Raw genomic sequence first — 19,373 nt, 5'->3', positions numbered from 1 at the left:
GGATGGATCGGGGGCGTCACCGTCCCTTTAATTTTTTGGGACCACGCCGCCCCCAAAAATCACTCCGGTGTTCACCCTGCCCCGCTTGACTCTCAACCAAACACTATAGAAAACGTGGCCGCCCCATTCGATCCCTCTTTGTACATTCAACCAAACGCACCCTAAAGGGCAAAGCTGCTGGACTGGGCCGCACGCCCGGCTTGCGTGTAGTGTGGGGGCCCAAAACTTTGCGTCGTCTCGTCAACCGAGGTCTCCACTCTCCAGCGAACGTGATTCACAACCGAGGCACTGGCTGGCTGTCTGTGGCTGATGATAACAACTTGGTCACGTAATGACGATCGAAATCACTCGACTTCACTGAACATCTATGGCGTCGCGCTCAACTTTTGGAAATCACACAGTCTTGTAAAGGCCAGCAAGGGCGTATTGAGATCCTCTACAGCACTGACGTGTGAGCCCGGCCTGGGCACTTCCGTGCTATACGCAAGGGCATTTGTGTCCCCTGGACGAAGTCGGGGTGGTTCGTGAGTCGTGACGGACCTGACCCAAGCCCACTTGTGTCGACGGGGTTGCGCGCCTCGGCGACCTCCACCACGGGGATGTAGCCGTAGTTGCCGTTGATGAGCCCCGGCACGAACCCCGTGTACCCCGCCATGGCGCCGTCGATCGCCGAGTGCGCCAGCAGCGTGCAGCACAGGTTGTCGGCCGCCACGGCGCGGACCATGTACGACGGGTCGATGTACTTCACCGTGAGCATCTCCCCGGCGTGCCGCTACGCCCGCCACGCGCCCACGTCCAGGAACGCCGGGTTGCTGAACTCGTCGTGCTGCTGCTGCGAGTCATCGGATCTCGGGATGAGACGCCACCCGGTGCGGCGGCGCCTTCGGCGACGACAACCACGGCGTGACCTTTCTCGCTCAGGCTCAGGGCTGATTTGATGATTAGGATCACGGCGATTAGAGTTGATTTGGTGATCATTTCTCCTCAATCCACTCCAATCCTCTCGCGATCTCCTTATCACCGAATCAATCGTAAGGCGGCGGTACAGGAACTCTAACAGCCCCCGCCGCAGCCAAACGCGGAGGTAGAAATCCTCCTCGGGGATGAGGCAGCAGTCGACGTCGCGGCCGTGGCGTGCAGCGCCATGTGGTCCGCGCTCCGGCCCACGAGCTTCACGAGCCCCACGCGGTTACGCCGCGCTCTCGGCTCCACGTGCGCCGCGGCGATGGCCCGCTGCGCCGCCTCCACCGCCGTGTGGAACCCGAAGGAGCGGTCGATGATGCCCACGTTGTTGTCCACCGTCTTCGGGACGCCGGCGGCGGCCACGGGGACGCCCAGCCGCTGGACCCCCTCGAAGATCCTCACCAGGCCGCGCATCGTGCCCTCGCCGCCGATGGCGCACACCTGGTTGAACCCGCGCCGGTCGATGGTGTCCACAATCTGTGCACCGTCGCGGGCTCTTCTTCCTCCTCGGAGTTGGTAGAACCCGCGGTACCCGTTTCGGACGCCGAAGATGGCGCACACTTCATACAGCTCCTAGAGACCGACGATGAGCTCCCGGACATTCTACAGTTTTTTTCTATACTAGGTGAAGGGAAATAGGGTCAAACCTTTTCTTAAATGATTTTGGTGGTTGAATTGTCCAACACAAATAATTGGACTAACTAGTTTGCTCTAGAATATAAGTTCTACAGGTGCCAAAGTTTCAACACAAACCAATAAAAAAATCCGAGTTAGGGTTCAAAAGAAATGAGCAAAAAGAAACCGAAAAGGACCCTGGTCTGGCGCACCGGACTGTCCGGTGTGCCACCGGACAGTGTCCGGTGCACCAGGGTGGATCAACCTCAAACTCCTCACCTTCGGTTTTTCCAGGCGCACTTCGCTATAATTCACCGGACTGTCCGGTGTAGCACCGGGCTGTCCGGTGCACCAAGCGGAGCAACGACTATCAGCGTAACGGTCGACTGCATAGTGCTCTGACAGAGCTACAGTCGCGACAGAAGTCAGAGCAGGTGCTAGAGGCGCACCGGACAGTGTACAGTGCCTGTCCGGTGCGGCACCGAACTGTCCGGTTGTAGCATCCCAAAAATTCAAATCCTGAAATTTTCTCAAACTCGCTCTAAATTCAAAATGAATTTCAAATTTCATTTTAAAATGTTTGTTTGCGAGTTGATATCAGCAAATAAAATATAGTGGTCTATATTCTCTCCAAAATCCTCCTCCAAATATCCTACAAATATTTCCCCAGTGATCTCCCTCAAATTCTTTCCAGAAATAGTGTCCAGATATTTCCCCAGTGACCCCCCCAAATTCTTTCCAGAAATATTGTCCAAATATTCCACTAATATATCTCCAAGTATTTTCTTCCTCAGAAATACCTTCCGAATCATTTTTGAAGTCCCTATAAATATTTTCTTCATAACTTTCCTCATGCTCATACGTATATGTATGCCTGAGAGCACCTAGAGGGGGGGGTGAATAGGTGATCCTGTAAATCTTTAACTTAAGCCACAAAACTTTGATTAAGTGTTAGCACAGTTAATGCCAAGTGGCTAGAGCGAAGATTTTGCACAATATGATAATCACAAGAAGATCAACACAGAGAAGACACGGTGATTTATCCCGTGGTTCGGCCAAGTACAAAACTTGCCTACTCCACGTTGTGGCGTCCCAACGGACGAGAGTTGCACTCAACTCCTCTCAAGTGATCCAATGATCAACTTGAATACCACAGTGTTATGCTTTTCTTCTCAATATCCCGTTTGCGAGGAATCTCCACAACTTGGAGACTCTCGCCCTTACACTTGAGATTCACAAAGAAATACGGAGTAAGGAGGGAACTAGCAACGCACACAAGACTCAAAATCAGAGCAACAACGCGCACACAAGCAGCAACAAGAGCTCGCAACACAACTCAAAGAGTTCACAACTCCACAAGAGCTCTATATGCTATCACAATGAAACAAATGCGCGAGATCGATGTCTTGGTGCTTAAAGATGTTGTAGGAATGCTTGGTGTTCTCCTCCATGCGCCAAGGGGTCCCTTTTATAGCCCCAAGGCAGCTAGGAGCCGTTGAGAACAAATCTGGAAGGCCATCCTTGCCTTCTGTCGTCGGGCGCACCGGACAGTCCGGTGCACACCGGACACTGTCCGGTGCCCGATTTGTTTCCATAACAGTCGCAGCCGACCGTTGCCAACCGTTGCAGATCTGGCGCACCGGACAGTCCGGTGCACACCGGACAGTCCGGTGCCTCCTTCCGACCGTTGGCCCGGCCATGTGTCGCGCGCGGATCGCGCGGCCGACCGTTGGCCCGGCCGACCGTTGGCTCACCGGACAGTCCGGTGCACACCGGACAGTCCGGTGAATTTTAGCCGAAGTCGCCGGAGAAAAACCCGAGAGCGGCTGGTTTGCTCCGCGCTGGTCTGGCGCACCGGACACTGTCCGGTGCACACCGGACAGTCCGGTGCCCCAGCCCGAAACAGCCTTTGGCTGTACACAGCCACTCTCCACTTCTTTTCTTTTCTTCTTCTTCCTGTTTCTAACACTTAGACAAGATATTAGTACACAAAAACCAATGTACTAAGGCTTAGACACATACCTTTACTTGTGATTTGCACTTTGTTCAACCATGGGCACATTTTCACATTTAAGCACTTGTGTTTGCACTCAATCACCAAAATACTTAGAAATGGCCCAAAGGCACATTTCCCTTTCAATCTCCCCCTTTTTGGTGATTTATGCCAACACAACATAAAGCAACTAGAACAAGTGCAAAATCACTTCAAATAGAATAAATTTGAGTTCTATTCAATTTTGGCATATATGGATCATCCTTTGCCACCACTTGGTTTGTTTTTGTAAATCAAACACAAATCTCTATCTCTAAGTCAAACACACATGTTGAAGCATAAAGAGAGTCATTCCAAAGAAATTTGACCACGGATTTCAAAAACTCCCCCTTTTCCCATAATCAACATTTCTCCCCACAAGAAGCCAACTTTTGACAAAAGAGACAATACAAGAGTTTTGACAAACCAAAAGCTCTATTCTACTATTTTCACAATTTCTCAAGTGGTAGCTGATCCATTTATTGCTTTGGCCTTTATTTTCTCCCCCTTTGGCATCAAGCACCAAAACGGGATCAATCTTGGCCCTTTAACCCCATTGCCTCACCAAAATCTTCAATTAAGAGCAAATAGGCACTAAGAGTTTAAAGATGAACTTGGAATAAGTTACCCTCTCATCGGAGTGCAGTGGAAGTCTTTCATGGTCCAAGTCCACTTTTTTTCCTTTCAATCCTCCTTCGAGACTAAATCATCAACTCAAGCACATGGTTAGTCGCAAAGGGTCAAGTTGTAACACACCTCCCCCTAAACATGTGCATCACTTTGCAACGGACTTGTGAGGTCCAGGGAGTGTTTGTACAACTTGAGCACCAAAATAGGCAACAAAATGCAGAATGAACATGATCAAAGGCATAAACACATGTATGCTACAATTCAATCCAAGTTCCGCGAATCTAAGACATTTAGCTCACTACGCAGCCTGCAAAAGGTCTTCTCATCTAGAGGCTTGGTAAAGATATCGGCTAGCTGGTTCTCGGTGCTAACATGAAACACTTCGATATCTCCCTTTTGCTGGTGGTCTCTCAAAAAGTGATGCCGGATGTCTATGTGCTTTGTGCGGCTGTGCTCAACAGGATTTTCCGCCATGCGGATAGCACTCTCATTATCACATAGGAGTGGGACTTTGCTCAGATTGTAGCCAAAGTCCCTGAGGGTTTGCCTCATCCAAAGTAGTTGCGCGCAACACTGTCCTGCGGCAACATACTCGGCCTCAGCGGTGGATAGGGCAACGGATGTTTGTTTCTTAGAGTTCCATGACACCAGGGACCTTCCTAAGAATTGGCACGTCCCCGATGTACTCTTCCTATCGACCTTACATCCAGCATAGTCGGAGTCTGAGTATCCAACCAAGTCAAAGGTAGACCCCTTTGGATACCAGAGCCCGAAGCAAGGCGTAACAACCAAATATCTAAGAATCCGCTTCACCGCCACTAAGTGACACTCCTTAGGATCGGATTGAAATCTAGCACACATGCATACGCTAAGCATAATATCCGGTCTACTAGCACATAAATAAAGTAAAGACCCTATCATTGACCGGTATGCTTTTTGATCAACGGACTTACCTCCTTTGTTGAGGTCGGTGTGTCCGTCGGTTCCCATCGGAGTCTTTGCGGGCTTGGCGTCCTTCATCCCAAACCGCTTTAGCAGATCTTGCGTGTACTTCGTTTGGGAGATGAAGGTGCCGTCCTTGAGTTGCTTCACTTGAAACCCAAGGAAGTAGTTCAACTCGCCCATCATCGACATCTCGAATTTCTGCGTCATCACCCTGCTAAACTCTTCACAAGACTTTTGGTTAGTGGAACCAAATATTATGTCATCGACATAAATTTGGCACACAAACAAATCACCATCACATGTCTTTGTAAAAAGAGTTGGATCGGCTTTCCCAACCTTGAAAGCATTAACAATTAGAAAGTCTCTAAGGCATTCATACCATGCTCTTGGGGCTTGCTTAAGTCCATAGAGCGCCTTAGAGAGCTTACACACGTGGTCGGGGTACCGTTCATCCTCGAAGCCAGGGGGTTGCTCCACGTATACCTCCTCCTTGATTGGCCCGTTGAGGAAAGCGCTCTTCACATCCATTTGGTACAACCTGAAAGAATGATGAGCGGCATATGCTAGCAAGATACGAATTGATTCTAGCCTAGCCACAGGAGCAAAAGTCTCCTCGAAATCCAAACCTGCGACTTGGGCATAACCTTTTGCCACAAGTCGAGCCTTGTTTCTCGTCACCACCCCGTGCTCGTCCTGTTTGTTGCGGAACACCCACTTGGTTCCCACAACATTTTGCTTCGGACGAGGCACCAGTGTCCAGACTTCATTCCTTTTGAAGTTGTTGAGCTCCTCCTGCATGGCCAACACCCAGTCCGGATCTAGCAAGGCCTCCTCTACCCTGAAAGGCTCAATAGAAGAGACAAAGGAGTAATGTTCACAGAAATTAACTAATCGAGATCGAGTAGTTACTCCCTTGCTAATGTCACCCAGAATTTGGTCGACGGGATGATCCCTTTGAATCATCGCTCGAACTTGGGTTGGAGGTGCCGGTTGCGCTTCTTCCTTCATCACATGATCAACTTGTGCTCCCCCTTGATCACACGCCTCCTGTTGATGAACCTGTTCATCGTCTTGAGTTGGGGGATGCACCATTGTTGAGGAAGAAGGTTGATCTCGTTCATCTTGTTCCTGAGGCCGTACTTCTCCAATCACCATGGTTCGTATGGCGGCCGTCGGAACATCTTCTTCATCTACATCATCACAATCAACAACTTGCTCTCTTGGAGAGCTATTAGTCTCATCAAATACAACGTCGCTAGAGACTTCAACCAAACCCGATGATTTGTTGAAGACTCTATACGCCTTTGTATTTGAGTCATAACCTAACAAAAACCCTTCTACAGCTTTGGGAGCAAACTTAGAATTTCTACCCTTCTTCACTAGAATGTAGCACTTGCTCCCAAATACACGAAAGTAAGATACATTGGGTTTGTTACCGGTAAGTAGCTCATACGACGTCTTCTTGAGGAGACGATGAAGGTAGACCCTGTTGATGGCGTGGCAAGCCGTGTTCACGGCTTCCGTCCAAAAGCACTCGGGGGTCTTGAACTCTCCTAGCATCGTCCTCGCCATGTCGATGAGTGTCCTGTTCTTCCTCTCTACCACACCATTTTGCTGTGGTGTGTAGGGAGCGGAGAACTCGTGCTTGATCCCTTCCTCTTCAAGAAACTCCTCCACTTGAAGGTTCTTGAACTCGGATCCGTTGTCGCTCCTTATCTTCTTCACTTTGAGCTCAAACTCATTTTGAGCTCTCCTGAGGAAGCGTTTGAGGGTCCCTTGGGTTTCAGATTTTTCCTGCAAAAAGAACACCCAAGTGAAGCAGGAAAAGTCATCAACAATAACTAAACCATACTTACTTCCTCCTATGCTCAGATAGGCGACGGGTCCGAAGAGGTCCATATGCAGCATCTCCAAGGGTCTTGATGTCGTCATCACATTTTTGGTGTGATGAGAGCCTCCCACCTGTTTCCCTGCTTGACAAGCTGCACAAGGTCTATCTTTTTCGAATTGAACATTAGTTAGACCTATCACGTGTTCTCCCTTTAGAAGTTTATGGAGGTTCTTCATCCCCACATGTGCTAAGCGGCGATGCCACAGCCAGCCCATGCTAGTCTTAGCTATTAAGCATGCATCTAGACCGGCCTCTTCTTTTGCAAAATCAACTAAATAAAGTTTGCCGTCTAATACACCCTTAAAAGCTAGTGAACCATCACTTCTTCTAAAGACAGACACATCTACATTTGTGAATAGACAGTTATACCCCATATTACATAATTGACTGACAGATAGCAAATTATATCCTAGTGACTCAACTAAAAACACATTAGAAATTGAGTGCTCACTTGAGATTGCAATTTTACCTAACCCTTTTACCTTGCCTTGATTCCCATCACCGAATATAATTGAATCTTGGGAATCCTTATTCTTGACGTAGGAGGTGAACATCTTCTTCTCCCCCGTCATATGGTTTGTGCATCCGCTGTCTATAATCCAGCTTGAACCCCCGGATGCATAAACCTGCAAGGCAAATTTAGGCTTGGGTTTTAGGTACCCAACTCATGTTGGGTCCTGCAAGGTTAGCACAAATGTCCTTAGGGACCCAAATGCAAGTTTTATCACCCTTGCATTTAGCCCCTAACTTTCTAGCAATTACCTTTCTATCCTTTCCACAAATTGCAAAGGAAGCATTCAAGGCATGATAAATTGTTGAAGGTTCATTCACTACTTTCCTAGGAGCATGAATAACATTCTTTCTAGGCACATGATGAATAGCATTTTTCCTAGACATATTTCTACCATGCATATAAGAAGAGCTAGAAGCAATCATGTGATAAGAATCAAAAACATCATAAGCATTGTTACTCCTATAAGCATGTCTCCTATCATGATACAAAAAGGCATGGTTCTTTTTAGCACTAGTAGCCATAGGTGCCTTCCCTTTTTCCTTAGCGGGAATGGGAGCCTTATGGCTTGTTAAGTTCTTGGCTTCCCTCTTGAAGCCAAGCCCATCCTTAATTGAGGGGTGTCTACCAACCGTGTAGGCATCCCTAGCAAATTTTAGTTTCTCAAAATCACTTTTGCTAGTCTTAAGTTGGGCATTAAGACTAGCTACCTCTTCATTTAATTTTGAAATGCAAGCTAGGTGTTCACTATAAGCATCAATGTTAATATCTTTACACCTAGTGCACGCTACAACATTTTCTACACAAGAGGTGGATTTACTAGCAATCTCTAACTTAGCATTCAAATCATCATTAATGCTCCTTAATTTGGAAATTGTATCATGACAAGAAGATAATTCACAAGAAAGCATTTCATTTCTTTTAACTTCTAGAGCATGAGATCTTTGAGCTTCTACAAATTTATCATGTTCTTCATACAATAAATCCTCTTGCTTTTCTAAAAGTATGTTCTTCTCATTCAGGGCATCAATCAATTCATTAATTTTGTCTACCTTGGTTCTATCTAGGCCCTTAAACAAACATGAGTAATCTACTTCATCCTCATCACTAGATTCGTCCTCACTTGAAGAAGCATAGGTAGAGTTCCGAGTACATACCTTCTTCTCCCTTGCCATAAGGCATGTGTGACGCTCGTTTCCGAGTACATACCTTCTTCTCCCTTGCCATAAGGCATGTGTGACGCTCGTTTGGGGAGACTCTGGCGGTCACGTCGAGGTATGGCTCGGCGTCGGAGGTGGCCGAAATCGCCCGGTCCACGCGTGCAGGCGGGTGTCCTCGTCGGCGGCGAGTGTACCGGCCAAACTACGGCGAACTGGCGCAATCCGAGGGCACGGTGAGCATCACGGGGTCACGCAACGACTGTGTGCACAAGGAATCGAAGGATGGTGGAGTGGCTTACCCGGTCCACGCGCTCCGGCGGGGGTGAGAGCTCCGGCGAGCGCGGACTGGCTTCTCCGGCGAAGGGAACTCCGATTCCTTCCTCGGGGAGCTTCACAGAGGTGTGCACAAGCTTCTCCGAAGGCAGGACGGGGTCGGGGATGGCTCTGCTGGCCGGTCTACGGTGGCAGAGGGGTTGGGCGGCCGCGGACTTGCTGCGCACGGGCAAACGGCGACGAGCTAACTCCGGCGAGGTATGGAGGGTGCGCGGAAGGGCGTAGCCGAAGCCTGGGAGGGATTTATAAGCTCGGGCGCGGCCACGGCGCGGGTTTGGCTCGGGCGCGGTGCGGGGCATGCGAGGGCGCGCGCGAGCGTGCTCTGGCGCGGGCAGACGGCGTCGAACACGTGGCAGTGAGTTTCTTCCAATGTTCAAACGCTTCCAGAGATCGCAAACATGCGAATCTCGCCATGAATCCGGCGCAGACCTCCTCCTGGCACCTAGGGCTATCTCACATGTGTGAGTTCCAAGGGATGATACGCCCTAGATAGGGAGATAGACGGGCGCCAAATCTGGCTTGTCTCCCTGCCCGCTCAGCGACAAAACTGATGTCAAGTGTTGTCAAACGTCTGAGTCTCGGTCTCAAATTTTTCCAGGGGGTGCCTTAAGTGGTATAGCACATTTTTGGTATAGAACCCAAGTGGTTTTGGCGCCATCTTCAAAGTGAACACGGCTGGTCTTTGAATTAGGGCTAAAATGTGACTTAGAGGGAAATTGAGAGCTCTAGCTCTCTCTCCACTTGGAGATTTGAATTGGGGTTTCTCCAGGGCCTTTTTGCAATATTTCCCCCCCTTAAAATGATGGTTATAATGTTGCTTAGGGTTTGGGTAAAAGTTACACATGCTTTGCCCACTTGTCACTCTCTTTCCCCCCTTACTTAGGGTTTTGGAAGGTAGGGCTTTGGAGAGGTCTAGGGTTCTTCTCCCCCCTTTATCCAAGGTAGTAAGTGTGCAAGGATTAGAGTAATGCTTCTCATGTCATTGGCAACTTGATTAGCACATGAGCTCCAAGGTTCTTATGTGGTGCCTTAAGTCTTTACCCTTGTGAACACAGCTTCTAGTGCCAAAGTGGCTCTAGCCAAGGTAACACCTGGGGTGTTACAGCCCTCCCCCCTTAAAGGAATCTCGCCCCGAGATTTAGGTAGAGTCCCTTGGAGGGGTGCTTGAAGGTGTGCTGGTGTTGCTTACACTTAAGTTTCTCTTGTTAACTGCTCTTCGAATGTCATCCTCTTTGCAACTTCAGAAGGAAGCCCTTCTTAAGTTAAATCCACAACTTAGACTATCCTTGTTATCTAAGTTTTTCTTATAATTGAATTCAAAGGGCAGGTGGGGGTGGGGTTCGGGGTTACATACCGATCCCTTGGGCAGAAAGTCGGGGAAGCGAGAGCGTAGAAAATCCTCAGTTTCCCATGTAGCTTCCTCTGCTGAATGGTGACTCCACTGAACCTTGTACATTCTAACCGACCTTGCCCGGGTTGATCTCTCTTTTTGATCTAGTACCTTGACGGGGTACTCTTGGTAGGATAAGTCTGGTTCTATCTCAATGTCTGGCTCCGGTAGCACTTCAGTGGGTAGACGAACGCATTTCCGCAGCTGAGATACGTGGAACACATTATGAACCGCTGACATGTGAGGTGGCAATTCCACTTGATAGGCCACGGGTCCACAACCTGCCTTGATCTCATAGGGTCCAATGTAGCGAGGAGCTAATTTGCCATTGATCCCGAATCTCTGGACACCCTTGGTGGGTGATACCTTAAGGTAGACATGATCTCCCACCTCAAACTGTAGAGGCTTCCGCCTCTTATCATGATAGCTCCTTTGCCTGGCCTGAGCAGCTTCTAAGTTCTTGGTAATAACCCTGACCTTTGCCTCTGCCTCAAGTACCAAGTCTGGCCCAAAAATTTCCCTTTCTCCTGCCTGAGACCAATTTAGTGGGGTCCTACATCTTCTCCCATATAATGCCTCAAAAGGTGCCATCTTTAAACTGGACTGATAGCTGTTATTATAAGAAAACTCTGCCAAAGACAGACACTTGTCCCAATCCTTTCCATAATGTAGTGCACATGCCCGCAACATGTCTTCCAAAATCTGATTCACCCTTTCTGTCTGGCCATCTGTTTGTGGGTGGTATGCTGAGCTTCGGATGACATGGGTCCCAAGTGATTCTTGCAGTTTTTCCCAAAAGCGTGCCACAAACAGTGCTCCTCGGTCAGATATAATGGTCTTTGGAATACCATGCAATCTTACTATCTGATCAACATAAATTTCAGCATACTTCTCTGTCTTGTGGGTGGTGTGCACTGGCAAGAAATGAGCAGTCTTGGTCAATCTGTCCACGATAACCCAAATAGAATCATGGTGCCTGGAGGTATTGGGTAATCCTACTATGAAGTCCATGCAAATATCCTCCCATTTCCAAGATGGTATGGGAAGGGGTTGCAAGGGGCCTGCTGCCTTCAAATGACTAGCTTTAACTCTCCGACAGGTATCGCACTCGGATATGTACTTGGCAATTTCCCTCTTCATTCTGGTCCACCAATATAGAGATCTGAGATCATGGTACATCTTGTTGCTACCAGGGTGCATGGAGAATTTGGAAAGGTGAGCTTCATCTAGTATCTTCTTTCTGAGCTCAGGGTCCTTAGGAACAACCAATCGATCTCCAAACCATAGAATTCCCTTGCTGTCCTGCCGGAAACACTTGTATTTCTCTGTCTTTTGCTTGATCATATCCTTGATAACCTGAACACCCTTATCCTCAACCTGTGCCCTGACTATTTGTTCTTGCAATGTGGGCTCCACCGAGATATAGCTTAGGTTACCCGAAGAAACAACTTCCAGGTTCAGCTTACACAACTCATCACATAGGGTGGTCATTCCCACATCCATGCTCATACAATTACACTGGGCCTTTCTGCTCAAGGCATCTGCCACAACATTGGCCTTACCTGGGTGGTAATGCACTTCTAAATCATAATCCTTGATCAACTCTAACCACCTCCTTTGCCTCATGTTCAGATCTGCCTGAGTGAAGATGTATTTGAGACTCTTGTGATCAGTGTAGATGTTACAGTGAGCTCCCATCAGGTAGTGTCTCCATATCTTAAGAGCATGAACTACAGTGCCAATTCTAGATCATGTGTAGGGTAGTTCTGCTCATGGGGCCTGAGTGCTCGGGAAGCATAAGCAATCACTCTGTTCTCTTGCATCAAGACACATCCCAATCCGGTACCAGAAGCATCACAATAAACTTCAAATGGCTTGGTGTTGTCAGGTTGGGCCAGCACTGGGGCTGTTGTCAAATGTTGCCTCAAGGTATGAAAGGCATCTTCACACTTTTGGCTCCACTCAAATTTGACTCCCTTCTTTAACAGTTCAGTCATTGGTTTGGCAATTCTGGAGAAATCCGGAATAAATCGTCGATAATACCCTGCCAATCCCAGAAAACTCCGAATTTGCTTTACTGTGGTCGGGGGTTTCCAATCCATCACCTCCTGCACCTTCTCAGGATCAACTGATATCCCATCTTGAGAAATTGTGTGACCCAAGAATTTGATCTCCTTCAGCCAAAACTCACACTTACTCAGCTTAGCATACAGCTGATGATCACGCAGTCTCTGAAGTACAGTATGCAAGTGTTTAGTGTGCTCGGCTTCGTTCTTGGAATAAACCAGTATATCATCAATGAAAACGACCACGAACTTGTCTAACTCTGGCATGAATACTGAGTTCATCAAGTACATAAAATAAGCCGGGGCATTGGTCAACCCAAAAGACATCACCAGAAACTCATACAGTCCATATCTGGTAGAGAAAGCCGTCTTGGGAATATCACTAGCACGGATCTTGATCTGATGGTATCCTGAGCGAAGGTCTATCTTGGAGAATACCTTGGCTCCAACCAACTGATCAAACAGAACATCAATGCGGGGCAGCGGGTATTTGTTCTTAATAGTTACCGCATTGAGAGGACGGTAGTCAACACACATCCTCAAACTCTCATCCTTTTTCTTCACAAATAATGCTGGACATCCCCATGGTGAAGTGCTTGGACGAATAAACCCTTTGTCCAACAACTCTTGCAATTGTTTCTTCAACTCTGCCAATTCCGCGGGAGGCATCCTATAGGGTCTCTTGGAGATAGGAGCAGTCCCGGGTTGCAATTCGATGGCAAATTCAATATCTCGGTCAGGTGGCATCCCTGGCAATTCATCTGGGAAAACATCAGGGTAATTACAGACTACTGGAATCTTCTCCACCGGGGATTCTAACATAACAAAGGCACAAGATCGGGTACAACCCTGGTCAGGTAAGAATAGTGTGGTCTCACCACAAGTTGGCGAGTGCACCTCAATGGCTCTAGCCGCAATATCCATCACAGCCTGATTTCTCGTCAACCAGTCAGTTCCCAATATAATATCCACACTCTCCAAACCCAGAATGAGAAGGTTGGCTTTAATTATCAGACTACCAAACTTTATAGGCACATTCTTGTTAATTTGGTAGGTGGCAACCCTGCCTCCTGGGGTTGAAATTGTAATGCCCCCATTGGTGTGGTGAAAGGGCAACTGGCATTTGGCACTAAACCTTGCACTGATAAAACTATGCGAAGCACCGGAATCAAAAAGAACAATAGCAGGAAAATTTAATACTGTAAAGATACCAGTCATGACGGTTGCTCCCTCTGGAATGTCAGCCATGGTGGTGAAGTTCAGCCTGCCCTGCCTCACTTGCACCTTCTGTCTCTTGCCTTGGTTCTGATTGACATTCTGCCCCTGCCTCTGCTGGTTCCTGGGGCAATTCTTGGCATAATGCCCAGTGTTGCCACAAGTGAAGCACCTGTTGTCATTGGCTTGGCGGTACTGCTGCTGCTGATTATTCCTCTGAGCTGGGAACTGGTTGCGGTTGGGTGCCTGCTGCTGCTGCTGCTGAGGTCGGATTACCCATCGCCCTTGCTGCTGCTGGGGTCCCCTGCCCTGGGTGTCGGACACAATTCTGAAGCGCTGTGGCTGAGCTGAGGGTCCTGCCACGGGGGTCTTCCTCTTTTTCTCTGCCTGCCTAGCGGTAATGCAGTCCTCTTGGGAGATAGCCATGTTGACCAACTCATTGTAGTTGTTGGCCCTGACGGTGTTGAGGCGATCCCGGAGCTTAGTGCTGAGCCCCCTTCTGAATCTGTCCCTCTTCTTCTCATCTGTATCCGCATGATATCCCGCATACTGGCACAAGTCATTAAAGGCCTGGGCGTACTGCAACACTGTCCTGCTGCCCTGAGTGAGTGCCAAGAACTCATTGAGCTTCCTGTCCATGATCCCGGCTAGTATATGGTGTCCTCTAAAAGCTGCCTTAAACTCCCTCCACTCCACCTCTCGGTCCTCTGGCTGCATAGCAAGAAAGTGATCCCACCAAGTCCTTGCAGGTCCGCGAAGCTGCTGGGTAGCGAACCTGACTTTGGTGACCTCTGAGCAAACTCCATGGAGCAGTGGAAATTTGGATTCCACCACTCGCAGCCACACATCTGCGTCAAGTGGGTCCTCTGCCCTTGTGAACAGTGGAGGCTGGGTGCTGAGGAATTCCTGATAGGTGGCCGCCGCGGGGTGACGTTGGTGGTCCCCAGCACCATAATGCTGAGGTGGTGGCTGGCGTTGAGCCAGCTGCCTCAGGATCTCATTCTGCTGAGCCATGAGCTCCTGCAGAGTGGGAGGTGGGGGAGGCGGTGGAACGTGCTCGTTCTGGCCACGACGCTGCCTCCCGGCCATCTGAAAAACCACATACTTACTTAACATCATAGTTCCAAATTTCAAGATTTTATCACGGGGAAAAGTTAAAACAGCATGATAGACTCCGACTTCAACAAAAGGGATTTCAAGAGGCATAAATTCCTCCTTCCAAAATTAAACCGATAAAAGCATCCATCAAACCAACTCCCAAGAGAGTTTTAGCACGATTACATCAATTTGTTCCAAAATGACTCAACTCTACCTAGCCTAGTACCCCAAGGGCGCAAAAGCTAAGCTAGCTGCGAGGAGTCCGACTGTCCAACTTCTAAGCCTACCCTGGACACCTAGTGAGCGAACGAAGCAACACTTGACTCGGGGGAAGGTGGTCTTCCCGAGCCAGCAGTGTCCACACTGGAGGCAGGATCATCTCCTCCCTCAATGTCGACGTCCTCGTTGGCCTCCTGGTCCTGGATCTCCTGGTGGTGCATGTCCAGGTGCTCGTTAGCCTCAGCAAGCTGCTGCTGAGTGTTAATGAGCTTATCCTCGAGAACCTCGATGGTGTTCTCCCTGGTGCCCACCAGCTCCTCCAACTCCTGAATATCAGTGGATAGCTGCTCCACCTGCAAGTCCTTCTCCACCATTTCTTGAGATAAATCAACCACGAGCTCCTCTCTGTTATCCAGCGTGATCTTTGTTGCCTCCAGCAGTGCCATCAGATGGGACATTGCCTCACCGCGCATCACCTGCAGACGGTACAGAGCATTCATGCACCGTACTGTCAAGTGCGCAGTCTGACCTGGGTAAATGGCCCAGATGTCCTTGGCATGCTCCACCCGATCCTTCCACATTGGGTCGTCCTCCTTCTCAGCGGGGAACAAGCCAATGGGGTGGGTAGCTAGCTCCAAGGGATGGAATCCGCAGAAGGTAGTCAACCCATGCAGAGCGATCGCCTCGATCGTGTCCTCTGCCCGGTACCCGAAAGACTCTGAGTCCAAGGAGCGCCAGCCTGGCTGCAGGGGATGAGGCTCCAAAGTCATCCTCACCCTACAGCGGGGCACCCGGTGCTTCTCGAACTGTTGCACCGCGTACTGAGGGGGTGTCGTATATCCGCCCCCCTGAAGTACTTCCCACAAAATGCGGGGAAAGCCCTCTCGTGCAAGTCCGTCAGTGTGGGTCAGTGCATTTCCGTCATCGGAGGATCCGTGAGAAGTCATCTGTGTACGGTTAAGCGTAAGTAAAGAAAAAGAATTATAAAAAGAACAAGGAAAAGTAAAAAAAAATTCAGCCTTTCTCTAGTTAAGTAAAAAGGCACTAGGGACCTAGTTGGTTGTTATCTTGTTTTTAAGTCCTTTACTCAGTTATCCATTTGCTTAATTATGAATGCATGCATGCTCGTCCTGAACGGCCTCACAACAAGATAAAAGGAATAGGGAGGAACTCCCATCCTATAAAAGTGGCCTGTAGGGCCTAGTTACTTAGCCACCTAGCTACCCTTCTATTACCCTAAGGCTTCACGTCCTAGGTCTATCCTGCTCGTCCTACTATCTATCCAACCTTGTTTCTATCAAGTTTTATTTAGAAAATTGATGGTATTTACATTTTATTGATTCCTCTGTGGTGGTACAAGCTCCGATACCAGCTGTGGCGGAACTGCCCGAATTATTCCAACTTAAGTGCCCAAGTCCCGCCTTAAAGGCTAGACCACACTTAAATGGGAATAACCCGTCAATCCCTCGGATCTAGTCCGACACGGCCACTGACAGGATCAAGTACCACTATCTCACTCGAAGGTGAGTCACAGAGCAAATACAATAAAGCATAAAACCATACATGTCACAATGTTAAATTATTACATCACCATCATCATCATCGAAGTTTTTGCAAAAGTAACCATCATTGTTCGAAGTGCAGCGGAATAAAACTAACGATAATTAAACAGAGAGATGGGGAAGCCTGTCCCATCACTCCTCATGCTCCTCCTCAGCCGAGGTAGGGTCCCACTCGACAGTCCAACCCGGTGGCAAGGTGGACGGCCAAGTTATCCCAGCAACCATCTCCTCCAGAGAACCTGTAAAAATTATGCCACAAGCAAGGCTGAGTATACTAATACTCAGCTAGACTTACCCGGTGTGAGGAGTCTACTCCTCTACCTCTAGACATGCAGCTGTTTGGCTGTGGGGTTTGGTTGCCAAAAGCACTAGCTGAGTTTCTAAATCAAGATTTTAACTTAATCAAAGTTAAGTGTGACTCTCTTAAGGCTAAAAGTGAACTATCTACTCATACATGGTAGCGAGCATTATTAACAATTCAACATCTTTTCTCAACTCATCATACTTCCACTTATTACTCAATGCAGTACAATGGATCAAGCAGTCTCATTAGCTGCGAGAAGCAGACGATTCGAATCGAGTTTTTATCCTTGCAAGGTAAACCTAAACACACGACATGTAGGGGCATTCCGTCCCCACACATATCAACCGTCCCCATCGATTCCCTGGCAACAGATCAGGGCTCACCGCCTTGGCGTACAATGCCCCACTGACCCCGACTGGCCGTCGTGCAGTGACCGCACTTGTACCCACCATAACCGGAATGGGAGACCTCGTCTCAGGTCGCGTGAGGGGATATGTCTGCGGGCAGGTTCACTCAGGTACTAGGCTTACCGATTTACCATATTTCTCGGTATGTGTTTAGTACGTTCAAACGCTTGACACAGGTATCCGCACGTTAATCCTTATTCCAATTTTCCATCTCGTAGACCACGCATCCCCATGGATCCGTGTCCACAGACCAACATCAGTATGATATGAAAGTGGGTACAATCAATGTCCTGACCTCGCGCGAGTGCTAGAAAAATCACTCGACTTCTACCGAGATCCTAATTAAATAAAGCAACTACTCGACCTGTCATACTAGTATTCATCTCAAAAGGATTCCTGAGATCATGCAACTAGGGTTTCAAACAATTCCTACACCTAAGTGCACAATCAATCCTACAATCATTAAGTGAAGTAAAATAGCATAAATAACAGGTTATGCATAAAACCGGGGCTTGCCTTCCAAAGCAGTGGCAGGCAGGTCCTCTGGTGCAGGCTCGAGTGCTGGATCTGGGGCTACCTCCTGAGCAGCTCCTTGCTCCGGCACGAGGATGTACTCTCCGTCAGCAAGATTACAGTCTATCGAATGCAATGAACATGTATGTCATGATTATGCATGATTTAACAACATTTTGTAAAAGAAACTAAGTCAAGAAGTAACTTAGAGTTCTTAGTCATGCGGGGCTTCCAGTGGGTTAGGTTTAATACTCCTTAGGCTTGGGTTTTCAGTGAGGATAACATAGTGGATTGGTATTACCTTGATACATTTTTAGTGGACAGACTACAAGGGTTTTGGGATAACATTAATTCACATTATCCATTTTCCTTTCCTTGATTTCCATTTAGGGTTTCTAGGGTAGGTTTGAACTACAACAGGGTTTTAATAATTTTCAAAAATTCTGTAAAAATTACAGTGGGTTGTCACTGGCTATTCTAGCTTGTTTTAAGAATTTGAGGCTTAGAGTAGAAAAGTTAGGCCTTAAACAAAAATAACAAAAGTTAGGCAAAAAGGGCCACTTTACACTACACCTCCTAGTTAGGGGTAGGTTCTGTCCTAAAGGTTATTTTTGTTGGCATCCTCTGGTAATAATAGGCCTCTGTGCTAAAAATCACAGAAAACTAAGGGGTGGTTATTTAGTTATGATTTTCTTAAGTTTAATGCCAAAAAGGCACTTCCTACTACCTTATTATTTGAAAAATGTCAAACAGCAGATTTCATATTTTTCTTAGGTTCTTTCTAATAAAACAATAGTTATCCCAAGGGTGGGGGTGTTTTCACTTTGGGGTTATTTTTGTAGAGTTTTTCTAAGTTTCACTTGTTTTATTAAAACAACAGGGATCTTACTTAGTTTACACTAAAACAGGGTATGATATATTTTTCCAGTGAACTACATTGAATAAGTAGCCTAACAAAAATAGAGGTACCCTCTGGTTCATTAATTTAATTAGATTTTCTATTTTCCTTATCCTTAAGCATATTATAGAATAAGGGGTAAAACTAACTCAAATGGAGTGGACAGAGAGGTTTAACATTTTTAAACAGGTTAGTAGGTAAATATAAACTTCTCCAAATTTTCCTAACCCTAGTCAAATAGCCTAACTATTTTTCTTACTATTATTTAGCTTTTGGCCAAAACTAACATTAAATCAGAACTTTTAAGTTTTCCACAGTACCAAGGGGTTTTATATTTTTCTTAAATAGGTTACATTATTTTGAGTCTGACAAAATTGGTTTGACCAAATTTGGATGATTTAAACAGAAGTTATGCATTTTCAAAGTTGCTGTTCAATTTAAAACAGATTTAATTATGGGTTTCTGGAAAAACAGTTTACACCGGGGTCCCTGGGTTTAAACGAAATCCACCTTCACAGATCTACCCCCACGCCACTATTCCCCTGTGTCACTGACATTACACAAAACCCCCTGACCTTTCTTCCCTCTCACCCGCAGTCCTTCCCTTCACTGAAACAGTAA

General features: G+C 47.5%; 1 pseudogene; it reads right to left on the bottom strand.

Moving 5' to 3' along the window:
- Positions 1-365: 365 nt before the first annotated feature.
- LOC103634193 (ATP-dependent 6-phosphofructokinase 2-like) overlaps positions 366-19,373 on the bottom strand; it is a 54,693-nt pseudogene continuing 35,685 nt past the window's right edge.

The sequence above is a fragment of the Zea mays genome, chromosome 7 (assembly GCF_902167145.1).
Source record: "Zea mays cultivar B73 chromosome 7, Zm-B73-REFERENCE-NAM-5.0, whole genome shotgun sequence".
Lineage (NCBI taxonomy): Eukaryota > Viridiplantae > Streptophyta > Magnoliopsida > Poales > Poaceae > Zea > Zea mays.
Note: the sequence above shows the minus strand (reverse complement) of the source record. Positions and strands in the feature narration are given on the sequence as shown.